Source organism: Bos indicus x Bos taurus, chromosome 14 (assembly GCF_003369695.1).
Source record: "Bos indicus x Bos taurus breed Angus x Brahman F1 hybrid chromosome 14, Bos_hybrid_MaternalHap_v2.0, whole genome shotgun sequence".
Classification (NCBI taxonomy): Eukaryota; Metazoa; Chordata; class Mammalia; order Artiodactyla; family Bovidae; genus Bos; species Bos indicus x Bos taurus.
Window position 1 is genome coordinate 25022775 of NC_040089.1, and position 15439 is coordinate 25038213.

The 15439-nt window shown below is 42.6% G+C and overlaps 1 protein-coding gene across 2 annotated transcripts in view; it reads left to right on the plus strand.

The window, feature by feature from the left end:
* Nucleotides 1-10248: 10248 nt before the first annotated feature.
* Nucleotides 10249-15439, plus strand: part of SDCBP (syndecan binding protein) — a 34440-nt gene continuing 29249 nt past the window's right edge. For both annotated transcript variants that reach the window (XM_027561030.1, XM_027561031.1), the window contains exon 1: nucleotides 10249-10353. The gene's annotated coding sequence lies outside the window, so the exon portion shown is untranslated. The remainder of the gene's footprint in view (nucleotides 10354-15439) is intronic.

Here is a 15439-nt window from a genome sequence, read left to right on the forward strand (position 1 = left end):
ATGTAGAGTGACATGATTACATTTCTTGGTTAATTTCCCTCACTTCTTTTGCAGTGATTTATACTCTAATTTCTTATCATTTTCACCTCCCCACCCCCAGAAGCAAGAATCCTTCACTATGTTCAAATTACTACTTTTTGAGGAATTCCCTGTGAGAGCCCGTGGGTAAGATTCTATGCTTTCACTGCTGAAGGCATGGGTTCAGTCCTTGGTCAGGGAACTGAGATCCTGAAAGACACATTGGCTCAGCCAAAAAAAAAAAAAAGATATGAAAATAAAGCAAGGCAAAACTCAACAAGTTAACTGTGACTTTTTGTGGAGACACTCATCCTAGAGTGTCTGCCACCCAGTTTTCTCTGGGACTGCATAGCCCACATCCCGGAGTCTCCTGTCAACGTCACCCGTCAGCTCTTTGGGACTCTCTGCAGTGCTGACGCCTTTTTGTCATGGGAACCTTCTCATCCTACTTTCCTTTCTTCTTGTATTCTTATTAAGTGCAGCACAGTGCGCATTTCCTCTGTCATTTACAGGGCTTCCCTGGTGGCTCAGATGGTAAAGAATCAGCCTGCATCTTTTCATGTGTTTGTTAGTCTGTATGTCTTCTTTGGAGAAATGTCTATTTAGTTCTTTGGCCCATTTTTTGATTGGGTCATTTATTTTTCTGGAGTTGAGCTGTAGGAGTTGCTTGTATATTTTTGAGATTAGTTGTTTGTCAGTTGCTTCATTTGCTATTATTTTCTCCCATTCTGAACGCTGCCTTTTCACCTTGTTAATAGTTTCCTTTGATGTGCAGAAGCTTTTAAGTTTAATTAGGTCCCATTTGTTTATTTTTGCTTTTATTTCCAGTATTCTGGGAGGTGGGTCATAGAGAATCCTGCTGTGATGTATGTCAGAGAGTGTTTTGCCTATGTTCTCCTCTAGGAGTTTTATAGTTTCTGGTCTTACGTTTAGATCTTTAATCCATTGGAGCCTATTATACAGAGTGAAGTAAGCCAGAAAGAAAAACACCAATACAGTATACTAACGCATATATATGGAATTTAGAAAGATGGTAACAATAACCCTGTGTACAAGACAGCAAAAGAGACACTGATTTATAGAAGTCTTATGGACTCTGTTGGAGAGGGAGAGGGTGGGAAGATTTCGGAGAATGGCATTGAAACATGTATAATATCATGTATGAAACGAGTTGCCAGTCCAGGTTCGATGCACGATACTGGATGCTTGGGGCTGGTGCACTGGGACGACCCAGAGGGATGGTATGGGGAGGGAGGAGGGAGGAGGGTTCAGGATGGGGAACATATGTATACCTGTGGCGGATTCATTTCGATATTTGGCAAAACTAAAACAATATTGTAAAGTTTAAAAATAAAATAAAATTTAAAAAAAAAATCATAAAAAAAAAAAAAAAAAGAATCAGCCTGCAATGCTGGAGACCTGCTTTCGATCCCTGGAAGATCCCCTGGAGGAGGGCATGGCAACCCACTCCAGTATTCTAGCCTGGAGAATCCCCACGGACAGAGGAGCCTGGCGGGCTATAGTCCATGGGGTCACAAAGCGTTGGACACGGCTGAGTGACTAAGCACATAGCACATTTGTCATTTACTTCCTGAAAAAGGCAGCTTCAGAGAGAAGCTTGTGGATTCTTGCTGGTGTCAGAATGTCTTCATTCTGTCACACAGGAATGATCTAGTTTGGTCCAGTTAGACATCATTTTTTTTTTTTTTTATCACTTTGAAGGCATTGTTCCATTGCTTTCTAGCTTCAGGCATTTCTGTTGAGAAGTCCAGTCTCTTCTGATTCTCAATCATGGGTATATGACCTGTTTCTTTTTCCTGGGAATTTATAGGATCTTATCTTTAACGTTTCAAAATATTGCATTGTGGTGTCTTTCTGATGATGAATTGTTCTGGGTTTTCAGTGGTGGTGGTGGTGGTTTAGTTGCTAAGTTGTGTCCAACTCTTTGCAACCCCGTGGACTGAAGCCTGCCAGGGTCCTCTGTCTGTGGAATTCTTCTGGCAAGAATACTGGAGTGGGTTGCCATGCCCTCCTCCAGGGGACTTTCCCAACCCAGGGATCAGACTCGTGTCTCCTGCCTTGGCAGGTGGATTCTTTACCACTGAGCCACCAGGGAAGCCCCAAAACAAAGATGGGCCTTGTTAATGAGGGCCTACATTACAGAGTAATTAGGTCAACTCTGGGTATTTTTAGGTCTTTCCTCCTGAGTTTCTCCTGAGAGGAATCTCTGAATCAACAGCATACTGGAGGCAGGGATGGCTTCAAGTCTGACTGTGGGTTGTCCTTGAAGCTAATGGACAGGTGGACAGTGGGGCTGGGGGGTCTCACTAGTTGGTACATATTTCCATTCCCTCTCCCTTCATTCACTAGAGAGCAGGTCTTCAGTTTCTCCAGACTCAGGTAGTGGACACATTAAGATCCGTGTAATAAGATGTTGACAGGACTGATTCCTTGTGGAGCCTCCAGGGGAGAATGTGTTCTTTATCTTTTCTGGAGTCTAGAGGCTGCCCACATGAGTCCTCTGACCCACAACCACATAGTTTCAATCTTTACTCTCTTCCTTGCATCATCTACTGCCAGCTTTGATTCTCTAGCCACCCCCTCACCCCACCAAAGGACCCTTGTGATTACAACAGACCCAAGTGGATAATACAGAAAGATCTCCCTATCTCAAAATGCTTAACCTAATCTGCCAAGTCCCTTTACCTTATAAGGTAACATATTTACAAGTAGGGGGTTAGGACATGGGCATCTTTGGGGAGGGGTCATTATTCAGCCTACCACCACTGGGAGCTCATGTCACTTCAACTTTAATAAAGGCAAAAACAGTCCTCCCATATTCCCAGCTTCTGAGTCAGCTCATCTTTCTGTGCCACCTCAGCAAATGTACCCTACCTATTTGCTCATCCCACCAACAACTAAGTCTTCCTGATTTTCTTTATCCTAACATTTTTTGGGATTTCTCTGATTTTCTCCATCTCTTCTGTAGTTGACATCAGGACTACTGCAATAGTGTCCTAGTGTGACTCTGCACATTCCAGACTTATCCACACATCCTGTCCATCTCAAGCAATAAGCAGAGTAGTAGTCATTTAAAAGACCAAAGACCCTGATGCTGGGAAAGATTGAAGGCTGGAGAAGGGGACAACAGAGGACGAGATGGTTGGATGGCATAACCGACTCATTGGACATGAGTTTTAGCAAACTCCAGGAGATAGTGAAGGACAGGGAGGCATGGTGTGATGAAATCCATGGGGTTGCAAAGAGTCTGACATGGACATGACTGAGCATCTGAACAACAACAACAAACAACAACAACAAAATCATTTAAATGCAAATCTAATCACCTCTTTTTCAGGAGCTTCTGAACATCCCTGCCTCCTTCTCCAGGTTCATCATAAGCCATCCTTCTCTTCCTGTTGTGTGATGGCCAAAATGGCCTTTCAGCTCCTGAAATGCATCAAGCTTCATTTTAACCAAAGTGCTTTTTTGATTGATCTTCTCTTTGCCTGAAACACTCCCTCCATTTGTCACTTGGCAAACTCTTACTCTTCAGCTTAAGACACATCTTCAAAGATGGCTTCTTTGAACTCTTAAGACTAATTTTTGTTCCCTTATAATATCTTTCCTTGACCTTTTTCTTTTCAAAATTTATTGATGTATAGATGATTTACAGCGATGCATTGATTTCTAACCTACAGCAAAGTGATTCAATTCAGTTCAGTCGCTCAGTCATGTCTGACTCTTTGTGACCCCATGGACTGCAACACACCAGACCTCCCTGTCCATCACCAACTCCCAGAGCTTACTCAAACTCATGTCCATCAAATCGGTGATGCCATCCAACCATCTCATCCTCATCCCCTTCTCCTCCTGCCTTCAATCTTTCCCAGCATCAGGGTTTTTTCCAATGAGTCAGTTCTTTGCATCAGGTGGACAAAGTATTGGAGTTTCAGCTTCAGCGTCAGTCCTTCCAATGAATATTAAGGACTGATTTCCTTTAGGATGGACTGGTTGGATCTCCTTGCATTCCAAGGGACTCTCAAGAGTCTTCTCCAACACCACAGTTCAAAAGCATCAATTCTTTGTCTGGTTCCAAATCAAGAAAGGAGTACGTCAAGGCTGTACATTGTCACCCTGCTTATTTAACTTATATGCAGAGTACATCATGCAAAATACCAGGCTGGATGAAGCACAAGCTGGAATCAAGATTGCCAGGAGAAACACCCAATAACCTCAGATATGCAGATGATACCACCCTTATGGCAGAAAGTGAAGAGGAACAAAAGAGCCTCTTGATAAAAGTGAGAGAGGAGAGGAAAAAGTTGGCTTAAAACTCAACATTCAAAAAACTAAGATCATGGCATGCAGTCCCATCACTTCATGGCAAATAGATGAAGAAACAATGGGAACAGTGAGAGACTTTATTTTTGGGGGCTCCAAAATCACTGCCAATGGTGACCGAAGCCATGAAATTAAAAGATGCTTGCTCCTTGGAAGAAAAACTATGACCAACCTAGACAGCATACTAAAAAGCAGAGACATTACTTTGCCAACAAAGGTTCGTCTAGTCAAAGCTGTGATTTTTCCAGTAGTCATGGATGGATGTGAGAGTTGGACTATAAAGAAAGCTGAGCAAAGTGATTCAGTTGTACATAAATATATTTTTCATATTCTTTGCCTTTATCACAGGATATTGAATATACTTCCCTATGCTATACAGTAGGACCTTGTTGTTTATCATTCTGTATAAACCCTTGAGCTTTTTCTTAAACACTCATCACCACTCTATTTGTGTAATTATTATATTTTAAATTAATTTTTTACAACAGTTTTAGGTTTGCGGAAAAATTGAGCAAATAGCACAGATTGTTTTCATGTACTTCTATCTCCCTAATCACAATTCACCCTTTTCCTAACCTATAGAATTAGTGGTGACTGCAGCCATGAGATTAAAAGACACTTGCTTCTTGGAAGAAAACCTATGACCAACCTAGACAGCATATTAAAAAGCAGAGACAGAATTTTGTTGACAAAGGTCTGTCTAGTCAAAGCTTTGATTTTTCCAGTAGTCATGTATGGATGTGAGAGTTGGACTATAAAGAAAGCTGAGCACTGAAGAATCGATACTTTTGAACTGTGGTGTTGGAGAAGACTCTTGAGAGTCCCTTGGACTGCAAGGAGATCCAACCAGTCCATCCTAAAGGGAATCAGTCCTGAGTGTTCATTGGAAGGACTGATGTTGAAGCTGAAATTCCAATACTTTGGCCACCTGATAAGAAAAACTGACTCATTGGAAAAGACCCTGATGCTGGGAAAGACTGAAGGCAGGAGGAGAAGGGGACGACAGAGGATGAGATGGTTGGATGGCATCACTGACTCAATGGACATGAGTTTGCATAAGCTCTAGGAATTGGTGATGGACAGGGAAGCCTGGCATGCTGCAGTCCATGGGATCACAAAGAGTTGGATGCAACTGAACTTAACTGACTATTAGTATTGTACATCTGTCACCAATGATGGGCCAATACTGATACATCACTGCACATCAGGGTTCTTGGCCATTGTATAGCAAGTTCCATTCCATCAACAATTATTTGACAACAACTGGGTGTCCTGTGGTTTCATTCAACCTGACACTAACTACCCAGAATTATTGTTAGATCCTACAAGTCAAAGGACAAGATCTCTAACAAGACTGCATTCACATCACACAAGAGCCCAAATGGCATCCTCATGATGTTGGCACTTCTGTCCAACTGGTTACACATTCAGTGATTCCCACAGTGCCCCTTCAAGTTTGGTACTTAGCTACTAGTCACTGGAAGCACTGTACTTTGGATTGTGGTTTTATGGCACCCCACTCCACTACTCTTGCCTGGAAAATCCCATGGATGGAGGAGCCTGGAGGGCTGCAGTCCATGGGGTCGCTGAGGGTCGGACACGACTGAGTGACTTCACTTTCACTTTTCACTTTCATGTATTGGAGAAGGAAATGGCAACCCACTCCAGTGTTCTTGCCTGGAGAATCCCAGGGACGGGGGAGCCTGTTGGGCTGCCGTCTATGGGGTCGCACAGAGTCGGACACGACTGAAGTGACATAGCATTAGCATACACAAATAAATTGCCAGGTAGATACATAGAGCAAGGTCTGGAAGAGTCCCCAGGGCAGGAGGTTCTCGTTGTAGACTTGGAGGTGCTTCACTCTCCTGGTACTTCGATATGTTCATTAACCAGGAAGCTCCATCAAGCCCTGGTGTTTAGATTTTTTATTTGGGGTTTTGTTACATAGGTACAATGGATAATATTACTAGCCCATAGATGAACTCACTCTTCAGCACCCTCCCCTTGCCAAAGGTTGGGGAGTGGTGCTGAAAGCACCAACCCTCTAATCTCAGGCTTGGTCTTTCTGGTGATCAGCTTCCATCATGAAGTTTTCTAGGGCCCCTTTTCCCCCGAGCCCTGCTCCAATCAGGAGCCACATTATTAGCATAACAAGGACACATTGGTCACGCATGAAACTCCAAGGGTTCTTAATGCTCCAATCATGGAACTGGAAATGAAGACTTAATATATATACATACATAATTATACTACCTGCTATCCAGAATGTCATGGATCTACCATTACAGTAGCATACAGAATAGCTTCATCATCCTAAAAAAAAATTCCCCTCTGCTTCACATACCTCATCCTTCTCCTATTTTCCAAACCACTGGCAATTGCTGATATTTTTACTGCCTTTATCATTTTACTTTTTTCCACAACATCATATAGTTGGAATCATATAGGATGTAACCATTTTAGACTACCTTCTTTCACATACAATGTGCATTTAAGTGCTTCCCAGGTGGCTCAGAAGTAAAGAACCTGCCTGCCAATGCAGGAGACCTGGGTTTGATCCCTGGATCAGGAAGATCCCCTGGAGAAGGAAATGGCAACATGCCTTTAAGATTCCTCCCTGTTCTCCATGACTTGGTAGTTCATTTTCATTTTATTGCAGAATAATATTTCATTTATGGATGTAGAATGGTTTATGTATTCCTTTATTGAAGGATATCACACTTGCTTCAAAAATTTTGGACGATTATGAATAAAGCTGCTATGAATATTCCTGTGCAGAGTTTTGTGTGGTCTTAAGCTCATTTGAGCAAATATCCACGAGCATGATAATTGGGTGATATGCTGAGAATTTGTTGAGCTTTGTGAGAACTTCCAAATTGCCTTCCAAAGTGGTTGTACCATTTTGCGTTTCCATCAGCAATGGATGAGAGTTCCCGTTGCTCCACATCCTCCTTGGGATTTGGCATTGTCAGTGTTGTGGATTGTAGCCATTCTAAAAAGGTGTGCAGTAGTGTATTTCAAAGTGTTGCTTTAATTTGTAATTCCCTAATGTCATGCTTGTGGACCCTCTTTTCATACACTCAGTTGCTATCTATGGTGAAGTGTCTGTTCAGCTCTTTTGCCCAGTTTTAAACTGGGCTCTTATTGTTGAAGTTTAGGTGTTCTTTAAATATTTTATGTGCAAGTCTTTGATTAGATGTGTAATCAGATTTTTTGATTTGCAAATATCTTCTCTGTTTGTGATTTGTCTTTTCATTCTCTATAAGAGCTTCCCTGGTGATTCAGATGGTAAAGAATCTGCCTGCAATGCAGGAGACCTGGATTCAATCCCTGGGTTGGGAAGATTCCCTGGAGAAGGAAATGGCAACCCACTCCAGTATTCTTGTCTGGAGAATTCCATGGACAGAGGAGCCTGGCAGGCTACAGTCCATGGGATAGAATAGAGTTGGTGTCTTTTAATTCTCTAAACACTGTCTTTCACAAAGAAGAATTTTTAAGTTTTAATGAAGTCTAACTTATTAATTTTTTCTGTCATGGATTGTGCTTTTGGTGTCGTATCTAAAAATTTATGACCAAACCAAAGGTCACCTAGATTTTCTCCTATGTTACCTTACAGAAAGAAGTTTTATTGTTTTGAGTTATAAATGTAGATCTATGGTCTATTTCAAGTTAATTTTTGTGAAAGGTGTAAAGTCTCGTCTAAATTAAATTTTTGAATGTGGAGGCCCAGTTGCCCCAGTACCATCTGTTGAAAAGACTACCCTTTGTCTGTTGAATACCTTTGCTCCTTTGTTAAAGATCAATTGAATATACTTGTGTGAGTCTATTTCTGGGTTCTGTATTCTGTTCATTGATCTACATTTTTAGTCTTTTGCAGTTACCATACTGCCTTGATTGAGTGAGTGAGTGAAGTCGCTCAGCTGTGTCCGACTCTTTGCGACCCCATGGACTGTAACCTACCAGGCTCCTCTGTCCATGGGATTTTCCAGGCAAGAGTACTGGAGTGGGTTGCCATTTCCTTCTCCAGGGGATCTTCTTGACCCAGGGATCAAACCCAGGTCTCCCACATTGTAGGCAGACGCTTTACCCTCTGAGCCACCAGGGAAGTCACTGCCTTGATTACTGCTAAGCCGTGTCCAACTTTTTGTGACACCATGGATGGCAGCATGCCAGGCTTCTCTGTCCTTCATGATCTTCAGGAGTTTGTGCATATTCATGACCATTGAGTCAATGATGCAGTCTACCCATCTCATCCTCTGTTGTCCCCTTCTTCTCCTGCCCGCAATCTTTCCCAGCATCAGGGACTTTTCCAATGAGTCATCTGTTTGCATCAGGTGGAGAAAGTATTGGCGCTTCAGCATCAGTCCTTTCAGTGAATATCTGGGGTTGATTTCCTTTAGGATTGACTGGTTTGATCTCCTTGCTGTCCAAGGGACTCTCAAGAGTCTTCTCCAGCACTACAATATTAAAGCATCAATTTTTCGGTGCTCAGCCTTCTTTATGGTCCACCTCTCACATCCATACCTGACTACATGATTACTGTAGCTTTATAATACATTTTGATGTTGGCACACACAAGCCTGTGACTTTGTTGTTCTTCTTCCATTTTGGGTTGGCTCTTCTGAGACTTTTGTCTTCCCAAAGAAACTTCTAGATCATTTTCTTGATGTTCAAAAAATACCTTGTTGGGATTTTGACTGAGGTTTTGTGAAATCTATCCACTTCGGGAAAACTGATGTCTTGACAATAGGGATTCTTCCTCTTCATGAATACAGACTTTCTTTCCATTTATTTGTATCTTCTTTGATTCCTTTCATTAGAATTTTAGCTTTTTCCATATGGATTTTTTACATATGTTGTTAGATATACCTAAGTATTGTTTCATTCTTTGTGCTGAGTGATATTGTCTTTAATTTCAAATTCCAGTTGTTCATTGCTGTCATATAGGAAAACAATTGGCTCTTGTATGTTAACCTTGAATCCTGCAACCCTGCTGTAATTGCTTATTAGTTTTAGGTTTTTTTGTGTGGGGGGTCAGTTCTTCAGGAGTTTCTAAGTAACTATGTCGCCTGTGAACGAAAGTAATTTTATTTCTTTCTTCCCGTTCCAGTTGTTTTTACATGTCTATTAGTTGGACCAACAACTCTTTGAAGTCTTAAGTTTTCATCTTATTGTCATCTCTTTTATGCTCAGATTTTTATTTAACCATAGGTTAAATTATCATGGCACTAAATAATTTAGCTAGAAATAAAATGCTTCTAAGTTAATGCTGTTTTTTCAAGTACTGCTATTCCATGGTAAGTATGGAAAACGTAGGTAAAATGTGCCTCAGTGTCTTTGCCCCCTAAAGAAGATGGTTGTATCTACCTTTGATGTAAGCACCAAATTAAGACTACCGTATATACCTTATGTTCTTAGGACAGTTCCTAATAGTTTTTCAGTTTTTGATTAGGATACAGGTATTACTTTTGTGGACTACGACACATAACCTTCAACAACCAGCAAACTTAAATCAGACAGACAAAGAGTAATAAAAACCAAAGAGAAAAGTTATAGCGCAAAGAAGGCAGGAGTCCAGAAGGGTTAGTGGGAGGAATGTTTAACAGCCTGTGAGTGTGGTGGAAGTCTAAGGCTGGCCAGGAAATCGCCGAACGACAGGTTCTCAGGACTCTGTTGGAGGTGATGGGAACCAAGTGAGCATGTGCGCAGGTGAACAGCAGCAGTAGGCAGGTGGTACAGGGCCGAAGTGCAGGAATTGTGGGGAGAGGAGCAGGTGGGCTAGAGCGGCAGGAGGTGAGAGCCGCCCCCCGCCCTGTTACCATGGGGACCGGGTCACCTGACCGGGCGCCGCGCGCCTGCGCGGGCGGAAAGCGGGGGCGGTGCGGTGACGCGCGGCGCGGGCGGTCCTCGGGAGCGCGCCGCCCTCTTCCCTCTGGGTTTCAGAAGTCCGAGCCAGTGACCGGTGGCGGAGCGCGGGTCTCAGCGGCCTCGGTGAGCAGCCCTGGGGGGCACCGGGGGACGCTCGCGCGGCGTCTCGGGCGCGGGGACGGGGAGCGGGAAACCTGGGGGAGTCGGGGCCGCTGGGCTGGGGACATTTCGGCGGCGGCCTTTCCTCAGTGGGCTCCGCTTCGCGCCCCTCGCGGCGCCCAGCCGGCCCGGGGGCGTAAGTTTGCGCGACGGCGCCCCTCTGCCCGCCCGCGGCCTTGCGGGTTTCGGGGTCCCCGTCCGGAGAGGGGGCCGGGGAGGGAGCCTGAGGCCCGGCCGGGGACGACGCAGGCAGCCCCCCGTCCGCCGCGACTCTTTGTTCGTGTTGGGTGGGCCCGGGGCCGGTGCGGGGGCAGCCGCCGGCTCTGGTCCCTGTGCCGCGATCCGGGTGTGCGGAGTCGCCCTCGGCGGCGGCGGCCGCGTCCGAACGTCCGGAGTTGGAGGGAGGTGGTGGTCGGCGGGCGCAGCCTTGACTTTCTGGAAGGGGGTGGGGAGGCTGCTCGCGGCGCTGGTTTGTAGAGAAGTTGGAGGAAAGGGAGAAGAGCTCCTGGCTGGGTGAGCGCGGCAGGAAACGTTCCCGGAGGGCTCGCCTTTCAGAGCCTTCCGAGCTTTCCTTCCAGGATTTCCCTATAATGACGGGAAGGCGGAAACTTAACAGCTACGGAAAGTTTCCCCTTTCACCAAAACGTGCTTATATCATCGTGGAGTCTTGTATGATGCCGATTTTAAAAAGAAATGTCTAGGTTTATCTAGTCTGTGTTGTGTATGTGGTCCGCACACCCATTTACTGTTATTTTTAATATCATGTACATTTACTGTTATTTTAAATATCGTGTGCACTTCCTAGAAAGTAGGTTTGGTTTACCAAGCTCATAACATCCAGTGTTTCGAAGAAAAAACTCCTGACTAAAAAGGAAAATGACATGGAAGAAGAGCCACAGGCTGGTTAGCTGTATCTCAAATGTATATAAATGGTCAGTTTAAAGTTTGTTCCTTTAAGCTTTTCTATTTGAGGTTGAGGGCAAACAGTAAAAATGTATGTTTTCATTTGCTCTGTTACCAACTTAATTCTACAAACTTTTGTTCTTTAAATGGTGTGTAAACATTATAAATCAGATTGTGCTACAGAATTAAGGGAATGTCTTTTAATAGGTTCAGGAAATCGTCATCCTGTTATAGTACATATTTATCTTTGGCAGCATTAATTTTTCGTTATGTTTGGGCATTTTAAGAAAGGATGTGAAAATCGTGACTAAAAGAGGAAGTATTTACTAATAGTCGGCTGTTGAACCTACTTTTCAATAAACAGTTCCCTAAGTTGAGCATGACTCAACTATATTTTTTCCTGTTTTTGCCGGATTTAGATACTTTTAGATAGCAAATGCCAAAAGTCTCTAAAAGGATTCCCACCCCTTCAACTGTTATGTGTAGTAATAGATATATTCACAATTATTAATGTTTCCAAGTGCTGCCAAGATTTTTTTGTGTATTAGTCTTTGAGGAAGTAATCAGTTAACGTGACTCAACATCTAAGTGAAGAAAAGCAGGGTACATAGTGTGTACTGTTCCCTTCCTTCAAGGTCCTCTAGCCAGCCTTATTCTCTTACTGTAGGAAACAGCTGTTTTGCATTTCTTAGGTATCTTTATAGGGATATTTTACTTTTCTTTTTTTAATTGCGGTAAAGGACACAACTTGGTGCCTGAACAGCAGGCATCACAAGTGCATGTAAACATTACAAGTGTACAGTTCAGAGGTATTAAATATACTGACGTTGTCATGCAACCATCACCACTGTCCATTCCCTTAGCTCTTTTCATCTTGTTCTCAGTAAACAGTAATGCCCCATTCTCTCCTCCTCCCAGCCCCTGGCAACCATTTTGGTACTTTGTGTCTCTTACGATTTTGACTAGTGCAGCAACCTCATGTAAGTGGGATCAGGGTGTTTGTCTTTTTTATATTTGGTTTATTTTACTTGGTTCATGTTTTCAGAGTTCATCCATGTTATATATTGCAGAATCACCTTCCATTTTAAGGCAGGGTAAAATTCCATTGTGTATGTGTGTGCGGGCATACATTTGTACACACAGTTATACCACATTTTGCTTATCCATTCATCTGTTGATGGACACTTGGGTTGCTTCCAAGGTTGAGCTAATTTGGGGGGAGGGGGGTCTCCTATACTGTTTTTTAAAGCACCTGTACCCAGGGGATGCAGTTGTAAAGAGTCTGCCTGCCAGTGCAGGAGACCTGGGTTCCATCCCTGGGTCGGAAGATCCCCTGGAGTAAGGAAGGGCAACCCACTCCAGTATTCTGGCCTGGAGAATCCCATGGACAGAAGAGCCTGGTGGGCTACAGTCCGTGGGGTTGCAAAGAGTCAGACACGACTGAGCAGCTGAACACACACGTGTGAACACACACCATTTTACATTCCCACAAACAGTGAATTAAGTGTTCTAAATTTTCCACATCCTCACCAAAACTTGTTTGGTTTTTTGGGTAGTTGTCACTCTTGTGTATGTGAGGTGGTATCTCATAGTTTTGATTTGCATTTCCGTAATGATTAGTGGTGTTGAGCATCCTTTGTCGTGATTGTTGCCTATTCCTCTATAGTCTTTGGAGGAATGATTATTCATGTTCTTTGCCAATTTTGTTTTTGTTGTTTTAGGACTTCTCTAAATATTCTGGACATTAGTCCCTTATCAGATATGATTTACAAATATTTTTACCCATTCAATGAGTTACCTTTTTATGCTGTTGATAATGTTGTTTGACACAAAAAGTTTTTTAGTTTTCATGAAGTCCAGTATGTCAGTTTGTTCTTTTGTGACCTTTGCCTTTGGTGTCATGTCCAAGAAATCATTTTCAAATTGAATGTCAGGAATGTTTTGTCCCATGTTTTCTTCTAAGAGTTTTATTGTTTTAGGTCTTACGTGTAGATCTTTGATCCATTTTGAGTTTATATATATATATATATCAGATCAGATCAGTCGCTCAGACCTGTCTGACTCTTTGCGACCCCATAAATCGCAGCATGCCAGGCCTCCCTGTCCATCGCCAACTCCCGGAGTTCACTCAGACTTACGTCCATCAAGTCAGTGATGCCATCCAGCCATCTCATCCTCTGTCGTCCCCTTCTTCTCTTGCCCCCAATCCTTCCCAGCATCAGAGTCTTTTCCAATGAGTCAACTCTTGGCATGAGGTGGCCAAAGTACTGGAGTTTCAGCTTTAGCATCATTCCTTCTAAAGAAATCCCAGGGCTGATCTCCTTCAAAATGGACTGGTTGGACCTCCTTGCAGTCCAAGGGACTCTCAAGAGTCTTCTCCAACACCACAGTTCAAAAGCATCAATTCTTAGGCGCTCAGCCTTCTTCACAGTCCAACTCTCACATCCATACATGACCCACAGGAAAAACCATAGCCTTGACTAGATGGACCTTTGTTGGCAAAGTAATGTCTCTGCTTTTCAATATGCTATCTAGGTTGGTCATAACTTTCCTTCCAAGGAGTAAGCGTCTTTTAATTTCATGGCTGCATTCACCATCTGCAGTGATTTTGGAGCCCAGAAAAATAAAGTCTGACACTGTTTCCACTGTTTTCCCATCTATTTCCCATGAAGTGATGGGACCAGATGCCGTGATCTTCGTTTTCTGAATGTTGAGCTTTAAGCCAACTTTTTCACTCTCCGCTTTCACTTTCATCAAGAGGCTTTTGAGATCCTCTTCACTTTCTGCCATAAGGGTGGTGTCATCTGCATATCTGAGGTTATTGATATTTCTCCCAGCAATCTTGATTCCAGCTTGTGTTTCTTCCAGTCCAGCGTTTCTCATGAGGTACTCTGCATATAAGTTAAATAAGCAGGGTGACAATATACAGCCTTGACGTACTCCTTTTCCTATTTGGAACCAGTCTGTTGTTCCATGTTCAGTTCTAACTGTTGCTTCCTGACCTGCATACAAATTTCTCAAGAGGCAGGTCAGGTGGTCTGGTATTCCCATCTCTTTCAGAATTTTCCACAGTTTATTGTGATCCACACAAAGTATACACACGCATATATATTTATATGGTGTTAGATAAGGGTCCATCATCATTCTTCTGTGTGTGGTTATCCAATTTTCCCAGTGCCATTTGTTGTAAAGATGGTCTTTTTCCATTGAATGGTCTTTAGACCCTTGTCAGAGATGATTTGACCATGTATATGAGGGTTTATTTTAGGCTGTCTCTTCCATTTGTCTGTGTTTGTCTTTGTGCCAATACTATACCATTTTCAATACCATAGCTTTATAGTAAGTTTTGAAATCAGGACATGCGAGTTCTCCAGTTTTGTTTCTACAATTGTTTTTAATTTCTTTTAGCAGTGTTTTGTGGTTTCCATTGTACAAGTTTTTTACTTCCTTGATTGAATAAATTCCTAAGTAGTTTATTATTTTTGATGCTCTTGAATATGGAATTGTCTTTGTGTTTTTTCCTGATTGTTCACTATTTATGTGTAGAATTGCAATTGATTTTTGTGCCCTGACTATCCTGTTTCATTGGTGAATTTATTAGTTCTAATGCTTTTTTGTGAAGTTGTTAAGGTTTGCTAAACTCTAAGCATATAAGGTCATATCTGAAAATGTAGATAATTTTACTTCTTTTCAGAGAAGGAAATGGGAACCTACTCCAGTATCCTTGCCTGGAAAGTCTCATGGACACAGGAGCCTGGTGGGCTGCAGTCCATGGGGTCACAAAGAGTCGGGCACGACTGAGCGACTAACACTTAACACTTACTTCTTTTCTAATCTGGATATCTTTTATTTCTTTTTCTTAACCTAACTGCTTTGGCTAGAACTTCCAGTACTATGTGTGGAAGAGTAGTGTTGAGAGTGGGCATTCTTGCCTTGTTCATGATCCCAGAGGAAAAATAATTAGTCTTTCACCTTTAAGTATAACGTTTGCCATGGGTTTTGCATTATATGGCTTTTATTATGTGGCCTTTGCTTCCTCCTGTGCCTTTTGTGTCTTTATTATAAAAGGTGCTGAATTTTGTCAAGTGCTTTTTATATATCAATGAGATGATTGTGTTTTTTTCCACTTCATTTTGTTGATATGATG